Source organism: Melozone crissalis, unplaced genomic scaffold (genome assembly GCF_028551555.1).
Source record: "Melozone crissalis strain CALT ecotype California unplaced genomic scaffold, PUWL_Pcris_2 ptg000005l_1, whole genome shotgun sequence".
NCBI lineage: Eukaryota > Metazoa > Chordata > Aves > Passeriformes > Passerellidae > Melozone > Melozone crissalis.
This window is the reverse complement of record NW_026535783.1, coordinates 31,629,926-31,642,376: the sequence shown is the minus strand read 5'-3', so window position 1 is coordinate 31,642,376 and position 12,451 is coordinate 31,629,926. Positions and strand designations below refer to the sequence as shown.

At 43.9% G+C, this 12,451-nt stretch overlaps 1 protein-coding gene across 3 annotated transcripts in view; it reads right to left on the bottom strand.

The window, feature by feature from the left end:
• The window catches only part of CDC42SE2 (CDC42 small effector 2), an 80,698-nt gene extending 71,321 nt beyond the window's left edge, over nt 1–9,377 (bottom strand). The window contains exons 1-2 of one of the 3 annotated variants that reach the window (XM_054283511.1): nt 9,086–9,377; nt 8,122–8,187 (exon numbers count right to left, since the gene is read on the bottom strand). The gene's annotated coding sequence lies outside the window, so the exon portion shown is untranslated. Of the gene's footprint in view, nt 1–8,121; nt 8,188–8,723; nt 8,808–8,882; nt 8,902–9,085 lie in introns of those variants that run through there. The other 2 variants (XM_054283527.1, XM_054283519.1) reach the window with 2 other exon arrangements.
• Nucleotides 9,378–12,451: the final 3,074 nt, after the last annotated feature.

Here is a 12,451-nt window from a genome sequence, read left to right as displayed (position 1 = left end):
CCACCGGTGATCACAGAGATCCATGCTGCTCCTCTGCCCCTCACAAGGAAGTTGCAACGAGGTCTCTGCCTCTCCTCAGCCTCCTCCAGGCTCAGCAAACTGAGCGACCTCAGCCCCTATTTGAGTGGCTTCCCCTCTACATCCTTCACAGTCTTCACTCTTCTCCTACTTTGAGGTTTGCGACAATCAATATAGTAATGGGGAATATAAATCATTCTTCATCCAAGTCTCCAATTTTTCCAAGTTTATTTAGACTACAGTAACAGAGAGACAAAAAAAAGTCAGCTTTAACTTTTCTCTCGTCGACTTTTCCAACAAATTCATAGGTATTTATAAGTTTATCTGTAATCAGCACGGACTAAGGGCAATTAAGAATCAGTTTCAGAACAGAACACAGTTCTTCTTCATTAAAGAAAACAAATAAACTAGCACTGAATTAGTTCTGATGCTTCAGAACTAATTCTGTATCTGAGAAAACAATAGCAAGTACAGAAGAATCCAAATATGCTTACCCAAAACCAAGCAACTTAAACATTCACAATGCTTTGGCAGAAATCACCAGGACACGCATTATGAGTAGCAAGTGTTCTCGGTAGATATCCCTAGCTGTAACACAATGACTTTTAAGTCTATCCATAAGTTCTCAGAGAGGGAACAAAGAAATTGTGGAGCTTCTTTGCTACTTTACAAGATCATAATTGCATTTTCCGAACAGAAAGAAGACTCCACAATTACCTATATTTTATTTCAGTAGAGTTGTTTCAGAAGCACACATACACAGAGAAGAAAAAAAGATTAAAAATCAGACAATAGAGGCTTTTAATTCCATCATATTACTTTGTTTTTAATTAAGCAAAGAACATGCAGTCAAAGAACATGCATGTCAAAGAACAAGCAGTGCTAGTGCCACTGAGCATATGTAATATTAACAGATTCTGTTAATGCAGGTTCCAACTTTAGCCTTCCTCCCACATGCCCACACGCACATTACCATAGTGATCTGCAAAATTTGCTGCCTGGGACTTCAGAACGGTACAGCATTTGACCTCAGCATCTTTGAACAGACACAAACACAAGTTACATTTTAAAGGACACTAAGTCACAAATAGCTTGATAAAATTGTCTGTACAGAAGAACAATGACAAAAATATTTGAATATGATCTCAACCAGTAGAAACAAAGCAACAAAGCTTTCAGATCACACTTTCTGTCCTTGAAAGAAATAGAACAAATTTTAAGAATTTGAAAAAAGAGGTAGCATATAAACAGTATAAAAAACACAATCTAGAATCATCCATTACCTCTGTGAATATTTGAGTACCTATCTAATATGTGGAAGAATCACTTTCAGAACAACACATTTTCTTTAATGGAATTCTTAATTTGCATACTATTTCACTAAAATGCACACTTGTTTGGACTATCACAGGTCTGTGCCTGCTGTGAGTTTCTCCCTCTTAATGTACTCCTTTTATCTATTACAATTTTCAACTGATCTAAATAATAATAAAATAATCTTAAGAATTAAGGATCATCTTACAATGAATACATATATATCCTGATAACACAGAGGACAAAGGACTGGGAGCAAAGGTGACAATTGTGCCCCAACCAAATAATAAATACGTTAAAAAACAAACCCACCACAACCTCCAGTACCTGTATTTTTCTATATATAAACTGATAATGCTCACACTTTGGTTTGTAAGCACTTCTGGATACAACAATTCCACTGCAATTCCACTGAAGAAATATGACTCCACCATAAGTGCTGGTTGATGGCCAGGATCACTCTCGCAAACGCATTCTTGCAGAGATGCAGTTAACTTGCTCTGCAGACCTTAAATTGCAATGAATTTAGGATCTCACTGAAAGCTTCATCACTAATTTAGTCATAGCCAGGGTCTGACCTGCAATGCTTTAGAGCTGAAAGGAGTCATCACTCCTGCTGACTTCCCAGGAAAAGCCGGCACTAAGTGGAAGTGCCACTTTGCAATCATTCATGGAAAATACAGGCACCAGTGCAGGGATTTAGAGATTCTTCTACAGAAAAAGCTTACAGGCAGCTTGGATACAGTAGACCCTAGAGGATGGTCTACACGTGAAACTGTCTGTACTGATACACTGCCCCTTCAAATCCACCTCAGTGAATTCGCAGTCTCAAGATGAACTAAGATTTTTGAAGAGTACCACAAGGCTTCGCCATTTACAAGACAGCTTAGAAGAAAACGAGGTACAATTATACGAAATAGCAGAGCTGAGCACACCTAGATTTATCCTTTCAAAAAAGTCCCTATTTCAACACTGAAATAAAGATTTGATTACGTAGCAAACCATGGCCGTACCAGTGACATGCTCCTACTGTGAGCACATCACCTAAACATTTGTGCAAGACGAATTTTTGATAGGACAAAACCAACCAACCAAAAAGAAATAAAATAACAGAATGCATCAAAGCTTAGTTTTCTATTACCTCTGCAAATTTCTCCTCGCATATGCTTGAGGACAAAACCAAAACAATCAGATGAGCAAGAGTGCATGAACAACAAAAATAACACTTTGGTGTAATTTGGTGAAGACTACTCCCTGCTCCCTTTTTCCACCCTTAGATGTTACTTAAAATACACATTTTAAGCCTTTTATCCAGTCCACTGTACACTGACTTTTTGAACATGTCTATAACAAATAAAATGGGTATACTCCTATTTCTGAAATACTTATACCTAATTTTGGCTGAAGGAAACAGCTCCTATTGTATTCCAAAATCTGTTTATACAGTTCAAGTGAACAGGACTACTTAACTTGAAACTACATTCTCACATCAATTTTAGGCTTTTTTAAACTATATCAAGGCAGAACAACCCTTATAAAACTCAGCTTACTAGAAAAGAATTTCAGTGCAAATATATCAGGGCAAGATACCATTCACTTGCAGGGTTAAGAGAAGAAATAGGTAGTTGAGCTCAAGTGAAAAATTGTTCTCAGGAAGCTTTAAAGGAGTAGGTGGAATTCCTCTATCAACTGATGTTTGATGCTAATAGCTACATCACATAGGGCCAATTAAAAGAGGTGTTATCAGACAGCACAAGACTTACTGAATATGAGCTGCAAGATAAAAGCAACCAATAAATGTAACAAGACACTTTCTGCATATAATATTTCAGTACTAAGCAGCATGACTGTTTTGACAAGGAAGCCAGCTGCAAATTGGAAAAGTCCTATTTTTGCAAGAGATTTAAACAGTTGGTTTCCAAATTCAGTGAGTGAGTACAAAAAAGATGATTAGAAGGCCCCATTCCAAAAATGAAGCATGGGAAAAGTATATAAAGCCCATACAATGATAAGCCAGAACTTTAAGACAGAGTTCACAAACCTCTGTGAAGGCACATATTTATTTCTTTTATGAGGACAATTGGGATTTTAAATGGGGAGGCTTTAGTGACAACATGCTTTCTATTCTGTGAAAAGAAATTTTTCTTAAGGAAACATTTTCGAACTCTTTGTAATAACTGATAAAGTTCAAGGCACATACAGTTAGAAAAAAACAGGTTGAGTTGTACAGCAATTTGTAAAAAAGTACAAGATTCCAAAATACCCAGCGAACCATGATGCAGTCCGTAATCAGTTACTGGGTTCATGCCCAGTTTTGCCCTTGTACTGTTCATGCACTGATAAAACAAATAGCTCCCTCTTTCAGCCTAAATAGATAGAGATGCTTACAATATTTTATCACTGCTTGCCTAAAGTGCAACTTCAAGGCACTCTAACTGTTTAGCTGTGAAAAGTTATTAGATGAGAGCGGTCATCTCCATGTGCAATAAATACCCTCCCAGCACTACAAGCCCCTTACTGTTGAGAACAAACTTTCTCCTTTTCTATAAAGATGAACTGCAATTTTTCTTCCAGCACCTCTTCCCCAACATAGAGGCACTAGCTTATACAATGCAAAAACCCTCATCACAGGCCAGCACACGTCTGTTACAATCTGTATATGGTGGGGAAAGGATTCAAACTGTCCAGCGAAGCACTGAGATAACTCTTTTCTAATAAGTATGGTGTCAGAACAAGGGCTCAGGTAACTGCAATCCAACAGACTTTTGACATGACTAGATGTCAGCCCACAATATGATCCCACAGTACCAGAATAGGTAAACCTTCGAACACAACAGAGAGCCATTTCAGTTGTTTGTTGAATATTGTTTAGCCATAACACAGAAGCAAGCTGTGCAGCAGCTCCTAGCTCTTCAGGCAGTGCAGTCAGCAGCAGCTTGCCTCCTCCCTAATGCACGTGCAGACAGAAGGTATCACAGAATGTGCTGAGTGGGAAGGGATGCCCAAGGATAATCAAGTCCAACTCCTAGCCCTGCACAAGACATCCACAAGAGTCACACCAGCAGCTCTCCCTCTGACATCTCACAGCAAATACTGCAAATTTGACTGGACAGAAAACTAAATAAATTAGAAGAGGAAATTAATATAGCTCAGTTATGTTTCAGGAAGAAGCCTGCAAAACCTGCCAACAATTTCATTTACACCTTATGTCTTCCTCCTTACACCCCTGTCCTAAGACATCCTGCTAATGTGAAACTGACAAAGAATACATAAGACTGCTTTGAAGGAGGTCTGCACCCCCTTAACTTTGCTTTCTATATGGACAAGGCAGCTCTTCTTCCCCTTGTTGTTGAGGTGAAGCAGTCAACAGAAACTACTGCTCCTCTTACAACTACCGCTGGTCTAGTAATTTCATCTTGCACATCCACTTCTAACCACACAAAACATTCAATTTGAGAAAGACCAAAGGAGTCCTCAGGCAGAGCTACCCATCTATGTAATGGGCATTGAGCCAAAACCCTCTCGTAGGATGCTCACCAGCCTAATTTTCCTACATTCACTTTGCTAATAAGAGGCAGCCTTCTTGCTGCTAAACTTCCTGTTCAATCTGCCCTTTATGTGAAGCCCCCACTTAAACATGTTCACTGCAGCTGTTTGATTGCTCTTTTACCCACGTTCAATTGCCTCAGGTTGCCTCTTCCTTGAATTCATCATCAATTCTTATCACTGCTAGTCATACAATAAAATGAGACGCTCATCATGCAAGACAGACTTGCTTCATCAAAATAACCTCTAAGTGACTGTGAATGCTCAAAAGCCTCTCTTCAGATCAACTGATTTCCTTTAAAGAAAAATTAATCCAATCCACCCAGCTCAAGTTCAGCATCCTTCAGAGCAGTATTCCTCCTCCCCCTCTCTCCTTCATTTTCCTCCGAGGCTTGGCTACAGAAAAGAACAGCATGTGCCTGCTTTTCTAGTGCATCTACATCTAGTCTATTCAAAAAATAAAATAATTTATTTGTGCAGTGATAAACACTTTGCCTCAGTACTTTTTAACACAAAAGTAATACAGCAGCTGTAATATAAAAAATAACTCCTTCATGTCAACCCTGCTAAGTATACTCTGAGCATTGATAAAATTGGACTGGGAGACAGGCATTCATGTTTCAGCAGTCAATTGTCTACAGTCCTTCAGAACACATTAGAAAGCAATTCTCCCCCCTTTTAAAGTATGAAAACAGTGACGAACACTTTCACAACACCCCAAGTTCCTCTAAAACTCTTTTAGGCACTACACAGTACAAGGCCAGTCTTAAAACCAGGAGACACAAGATGGCTAATATTAAACAGTTATGGCAGCAGCAAACACATTTTAATGAACATGGCACAGGGAACAAGGGCCACACCAGCCCTCATCTCTATCTACAGGCACACAGAGGCGTAGGACGAGGAACACACACCCAGGGGTAAGGCGGTGACCAAAGATAAGTGCTTACATCTGTTTACGTAAGGCAGCAGTCTGTAATGCTTGCTAGAATCATAGCTAGGAAATGCACTTATTGCACTAATGAATTACATGATAAACTGCTATTCACTACCTGGACTCAGGCTGTCAAGCGTAATCAAGAGCTGCAACTGAGTTGCTGAAAACTGATTTGAATAGGCAAAGTATATCACTCAAAAGTGAAAATTAGTCTCATTCGAATTCTATCCAAGCACTCACTGACACTGACCAGAACCCCGTGGGTTTCTAAAACGAAACATGATGGAGTATGCAAAACAGACTGGCACAAGATTTTCCTTAGCACTATGGTATGCTAAGTTTACATTTAATCTGTCAAGCTAAGTTCACTGAAAATAAAGTAACAACAACTAAAAAAAACCTCATCGGGGCAGTATCTCAAGGGATTACTTCAACACCAGGGTTCTTTTTTTCCATTATTGTCATTTAATTCCACATTATGCTTCATGTCTAAAAGGCAGATCTATAAATCACATGAAGCAGTGCAAGTATCTCAGTGCTGTTCCTAATAGTTTGAAAATATCATCCTGAACTTCAGGAAAACTGTCACCTCAAAGATGTATCACAGAATGAAATATGTTCTCCTTGTCAGTGGTGTAAAGGAAAAAGTATTTTTCTAAAAGTGCACTGCAATTCCAGTGAGGACAGACTCAAGAGGCAAAAAAAGAAGCCCCTTCACCTCCACCTCAGGGTCAAAAGGTCTGGCAAAAGCATCTTCAGGGTTCGTGCAAGCTTGCTCAAGCTAATGGGTGTTACACGGACTCCTCCGCAGTGGACAATCAATTACAGCAACAACTGCTGATTAGCACTATTTCACCACCAAGAACCACTGCTCCCAGAAAAGCAACTTCTTGTTGAGCAAAGGGATTACATGAGACATTTAATCCTTCTTTTTCGCTGTAACAACTCGATGGAACATGATCTGATTTTGTGAAACCATTTTAGGGCTAATATTTTATCACCGCAAAGAAACCTCTGATATACAGGTTAAAAAAGGCACAGTAAAATATACAGAAAGTAAGCTGGAATACATACTCAATTTCTCATCTCCTTTTTCTGATTCTAAATCAGCTCAACTTTTTTTTTTTCACTTGATGGGATATTTGAAACATTTTTGTCTTTTCCCTATTGTGACCAGCCACCATGTCCTCAAGACTTCCCACAGACCACCACACTACCACAGAACTTCCAAAACACTCACAGCATCAGAACTACTAGCAAGCTTCAAAAGAAATTTATTTTGTATGGTTATATGACAGCACAAGTAAACTGACAATTATTTTTTTGCAAAACAGAACAAAAGATAATTTAACTGTAATATTTATATACAAGCTACACAAAACAACGGAGTGCTTTGTTCCTCTGGTGCACAAATGCCATATAACATTATATGGACTGTGTGATGTAATTTTTAAGCTATAAAACTCTGGCCTAGATATACAGAAAATTCACCAGTATCTTGAACGTTGAATAACTCATACTTGTTAGCAAAATCACTTTAGATGCCCAGACAGTTCTGTCCAGGTTCCAGCTTCTCACTCAAGCTAATGGGAGAACCCAAATTTAAAAGAGCAGTGATATAGCCATTGACATATAATGAATTTATGTATATACTAAATTATCTCATTGCTTGTTTGATCTGCTACTTATTTTATTAGTGGTTGTAGTCATCTGCTTGATCACTACCTGCAATTCCATCTACAACAGCCCTTTTCACCCTTCAAAAAGCCCCGTTACAGTATTACAGTAGAAATTTAATATTTGATTACATCTTTCAAAAATGCATCTATATTTTAACACTGTAAAAAACAGCTCAGAAATACATCTATACCTTCAACGAGCTGCTATTAATCAGATCATCTAAGTAAAATATTTGACTAAATATGCGGTATGAGTGAGGAAAAAGCAGCAGCTAATCTCACTCATTTCCATCAAATGTAGGGAAACACACTAGTATTAGTTACCGGTATTTCCTATACACTGATTTAAGTCTAAAAGATGACTGTCAGCCCTAGAGGATTAAGTAAGAGCCATCACCACAACCATACCTAAAGCAAGCATTTAAGGCATTACTTTTTCCCAGATTTTCTTCACTTTTTTATTTTTAACCAGTTATTGCAGTCTAGAAGAGACATATATACGCAACAGGCATGGGAAAAGTCTGCCTAGGGTCTCACTTAAATTATTTCTCAAGCTTTTATCTCGCAGACATGAAATAATCACTCCATTCATCAATGCAAGTTCAGAAACAAAACCAGAAAACTTACAGTTTAATGCATATCCAGCTTCAGAGTTAAATGCCACAGAGCTTCACGTTCTCCTGGAACGTTCTCCTACGGAAGAGTTACAATTCTGGTAAGCGCACAGGGTCACACAAACGGAGGATTTGCCTGAAAACCGCACGCTCACCCCAGGAGCCAAGCCAAGCGCCACATTTCAAACAGCAGCTGTTAAACGCTAATTTACCTCTCTAGACGCGCACGGCAATCCCTGCTGGCTGTCGCACCCCAGCTCCCTCCTTCCCCGGCCGGAGGGCCTTACACCGCTCCCGGGGGCCCGGCACGCCGCCCCGCCACGGCGGGAGGCTCGGCGGCGTCGCGGCATCCCCGCCGCGGCACCACGCCCTGCGCCGGCCGCAGCGCGACCCCAGGCCCGGGCCCGCCGCGGCACCTGCCCCGCCGCCGCACGCTCCGGGGACGGGCCGGGGGCGCACGGCATTAAAGGGAACGAAAAACCTTCCAGCCCAGCCGCCAAAAGCCTCTCAACAAACCAAAAAAATCCAGAAAACAAAACCCACAACATCCAGGAAACACAAACCCCTCTGGTTTGTTTTTTTGTTTGTTTGATTGTTTTTTTTTTTTCCGCCCACCACGAAATTTGTGGCTCGCTCCTCTTTGTCCGAGCGTCGAGCGCGATCGCGGCTGAGCATCACCCGCCGCGCCCGCGGCACTGCCCGCTCCCGAGGCGGCGCGGCCGGAGCCTCCCCCGCATCGCCCCGCCCAGCACGGGCCCCGCCGCCCCCGGGCACCTCGCTCGGCCCTCGCTCGCCGCTGCCCGGCCGCGGCGCCGGCGGTGCGGAAAACACCGGCGGTCCCCGGCGGCGGCGCAACGCAACCCCCGCCATCGCTCCCAGCGGGCCCCCGGGAAAGGGAGTGGCCGCTGCCCAGCCCACCGGCAGGTACGGGGCAGGGCGGCGAGCGCGGCACCCCGCAGCCCTGCCCCGCCACTCACCGCTGCCCACGGCGGCGCCCGCTCTTTTGTGTGCCCTCCGCGCCCCGGCACCTCCGTCTCCCGCTGCCGGGCGCCCCGCGCCCCCTCCCCGCCGCGCCGGGGGCGGAGGAGGACGCAGCCGAGATCCGCGGAGGAGGCCGCTACCGCCCGCCCGTCACATGCAGCGGGAAGGCGCGGCGCAGGCTCCCGGCGGCTCCCCGGGAGCCCGGCCGGCAGCGTCCGAGGCGAGCTCGGGGGTGAAGATGGCGACCTCGGCGGCGGGGGAGGGAATCCCCGGGCCGGCCCGCTCCGCTCCGCGCTGCCGGCTGGGCTGGGCGCGCCGGGGAGGGGAGGGGACAAAGAGCGGCTGCCGCTGCCCGTCAGCGCTATCGCTGTGCCGCCCGCTCCTCCTCCGCCGCCTCCGCGCCGGCCAACCTCCGCCCGCGCCGCAGCGCGCCCGGCCCGCTCCGCTGCCACCGCCCGGGGCTCGCTGCGCACCGCAGCGCAGGGACCCTTCCCCAGCCAAAATGTGCTGGCATCGCCACGGCCTTAAGGGGTGGCGGAAAGCAGGTCACGAAAGCTGATGTGCTTGTGGTGGGACAAGGAAATGAGAAGGGGATCTTCTGACCCCCTGCTGTTGACAGCAACAAGCCTACTCTGCCTGTCGGTGACATTCCAGCGTCCTACATCCCCCGTTCCCCCGGCAGTCATTTCAGTTGCTCACAGAGAGGTGGTGAGTCATCATGGGTGCTCCGCACCTGTAGCTGGTTTAGTGATTCAAAATAGGTATGGTGCCCCTGCGACTCTCAAAGAGAGCTATCTCCACTCCGTTCCAACAAATCATACCTTGTCTTTTAAAAGTGAAAAATAAGGGGAAAATGCTGAAGGTGGCACGCCTGACTCAAATATGAAACACGATGAACCTACAATATCACATATTCCTTGCCAGATGCAGAATTATGGCTGGAAGCTACACCTGGTGACACCATGTTGCTGCCAAACCATAGTTCTTTACAGAGTTAGGCTTCCATCTCTCCTGTGCACAACTTTTCCTGGTTTTGCACATCGTGCCACTCATTCTGTGTCATGAGTTAAAGTGAAAAACGTGCCAGATACCTTTTTTTTGTCAACATATTTATGGTTTATTATTTCTTCAGGCTGTGTTTTTACAATTTTGGATATTTTTCTGAGAGGGCTCTGTGCCTACCAAAATACTTATGTCTAATTTGCCTTCAGAAGGACATGGTGTGAGAAGTGCCTCCATCAGGCATACCCTGACTGATCTTCCATTCAAGAGTCAGTTGCTGAAAACCAGTTTCGGCTCAGTGCCCTGCAGATGGTGTTTTTGCTGTGTGTGTTTAGAAGATGAACCCCCCTATTTTAGAGCCCTAGAATCATCAAGGCTGGAAGAGACCTCTAAGATTGTCAAGTCTAACCATCATCCCAGTACTACCATTGTAACCCCTGAACCACTAACCCACATCACCCAGCACTGAGTCCAGATGCCTCTTAAACACCTCCAGAGATGGTGACTCCACCACCTCCCAGCACACCTATTCCAATGCCTGACATGTCCTAATAGTGAAAAAAAATTTCTAATATCTAATCTGTTTCTTCTGTCTCAGCTGAAGGCCATTTCCTCTGATCCTCTCACTGCAGGGACAGTAGAAGTGACCAACTCCCACCTCACTACAGCCTCCTTTCAGGGAGTTGTAGAGAGCAATGAGGTCTCCCCTGGGCCTTCTCATGACTAAACAAACCCAGGTACCCCAGCATCTCCTCATAACACACGTTTGCTAGACCTTCATGAGCCTTGTTGACCTTTCCTCCACCAGCTCAATGTCCTTGTTAAAGTGAGTGGCTCAGAACCAGACTCGAGGTGCAGCCTCAGCCACGCCAAGTACAGGAGGATGATCACACCCTTGTCCTGCTGGCCACACTGCTCTGGTTCAGGCCAAGATGCCACTGCCTTCTTGGCCACCTGGGCACACGGTGGCTCACACTGAGCTGGCTCACAATGAGCACCCCCAGGTCCCTTTTTGCCAAGCATGTGTCTCCCCCAGCCTGTAGTGCTGCAGGGGTTTGCTGAGACCCAAGTGCTGGGCATGGCACTTGGCCTTACTTTATGTCTGCAAAGAACAGCTGCAGTTGTTATTTCCATTCTGCTGAAGGTTATCATTACTGTTCATGGATTTTACTTCGTAAGAATCCTGTTAGGTAGAGAAACTATTATCCCTGCTTTCAAGATGAGAAATAAAGAGACAGTATACCTTGCCTCAGGTCATATATATATAGTATGTAGTAAAACCAGAAACTTAATCCAGAATTTTGGTGCAGATCCATTAGTTTAAAACCACAAGTTCATTTTTTTCTCAAGCTCTGCTTCTCAGGACTCCACTCATGAGAAACTATTGTGAGAAGGAGCAAAGCAATGTTGAAAAAAGACATGCTAAAATTGAATTATTTTGTTGAATTTGTGCGGAAAATAATGTGTACTTACATGGAAATGTTGAGAGTAAGCAAATTTACACATAAAACATCAGCAGAAATATCTGGTTTCATAAGCATATAAACCAATAAGGGGAACACCATGTAATGTGTTGTTTCTATATTGTACATTTAAGGTATGAGATGTAAGCACTTCCAGTTTTTATTGGTTACATTTCACGCAGGAGCAGGTGAATTGCAGAAACATCATAAAATCTTTGGCCAAAACTGCTAGCACAGTAATGATATCCTGAAGGACTGCCTACATAAGTAGTACCATTATATTCTAAAAAGTTGTGACATTTTCATCAAGCGCTGTGATAACACAGAGTTTCAGCTGTTCCCCACAGCAATTCCTCTCAAATAACAGAGATATGTCAAGTGCATCCACAGTCATCTGTGTTAGATGCTTCTGGTACCACTTCAGAGTTTCAGGCCTCTCCACTGTCATGTGTCTCCACAGACACTGGTGTGCCCAAAGTGACGTTGTGTAGCCAGCAGCACAAACCTGTAAAGATGCCAGCCCCTTCAGACCAGGTCTAGCAGCGGAGTCGGGAGATTCATCTGCATTGTGAGAGCATGTGCCAAATGCTTGTCAGAGGATAGTCGTGTGCCAGGCTTCTTCTGGCAGTAGTGGTACGTGTCCAGCTGCCATCATTGCTGACCAAGTGCTAATCATGGTGTGTGTGAGAATGAACTGTGCACAGAGCCAGCCGCGCTTGCAAGTGAACTCAAGCCTTCAGAAGATTGAACTCTGTTGGACAAATGTGCTCTCACCAACAGTTTTTATTCTGTTTTATTATGGTTAGTTCCTCAAAAGTGCAGTCAGGGTGCCTTTACCACTTTCCAAGTATCTCATGTCCTTCTGACTAAACACTGACAATTCTCCTTCAGTGATTT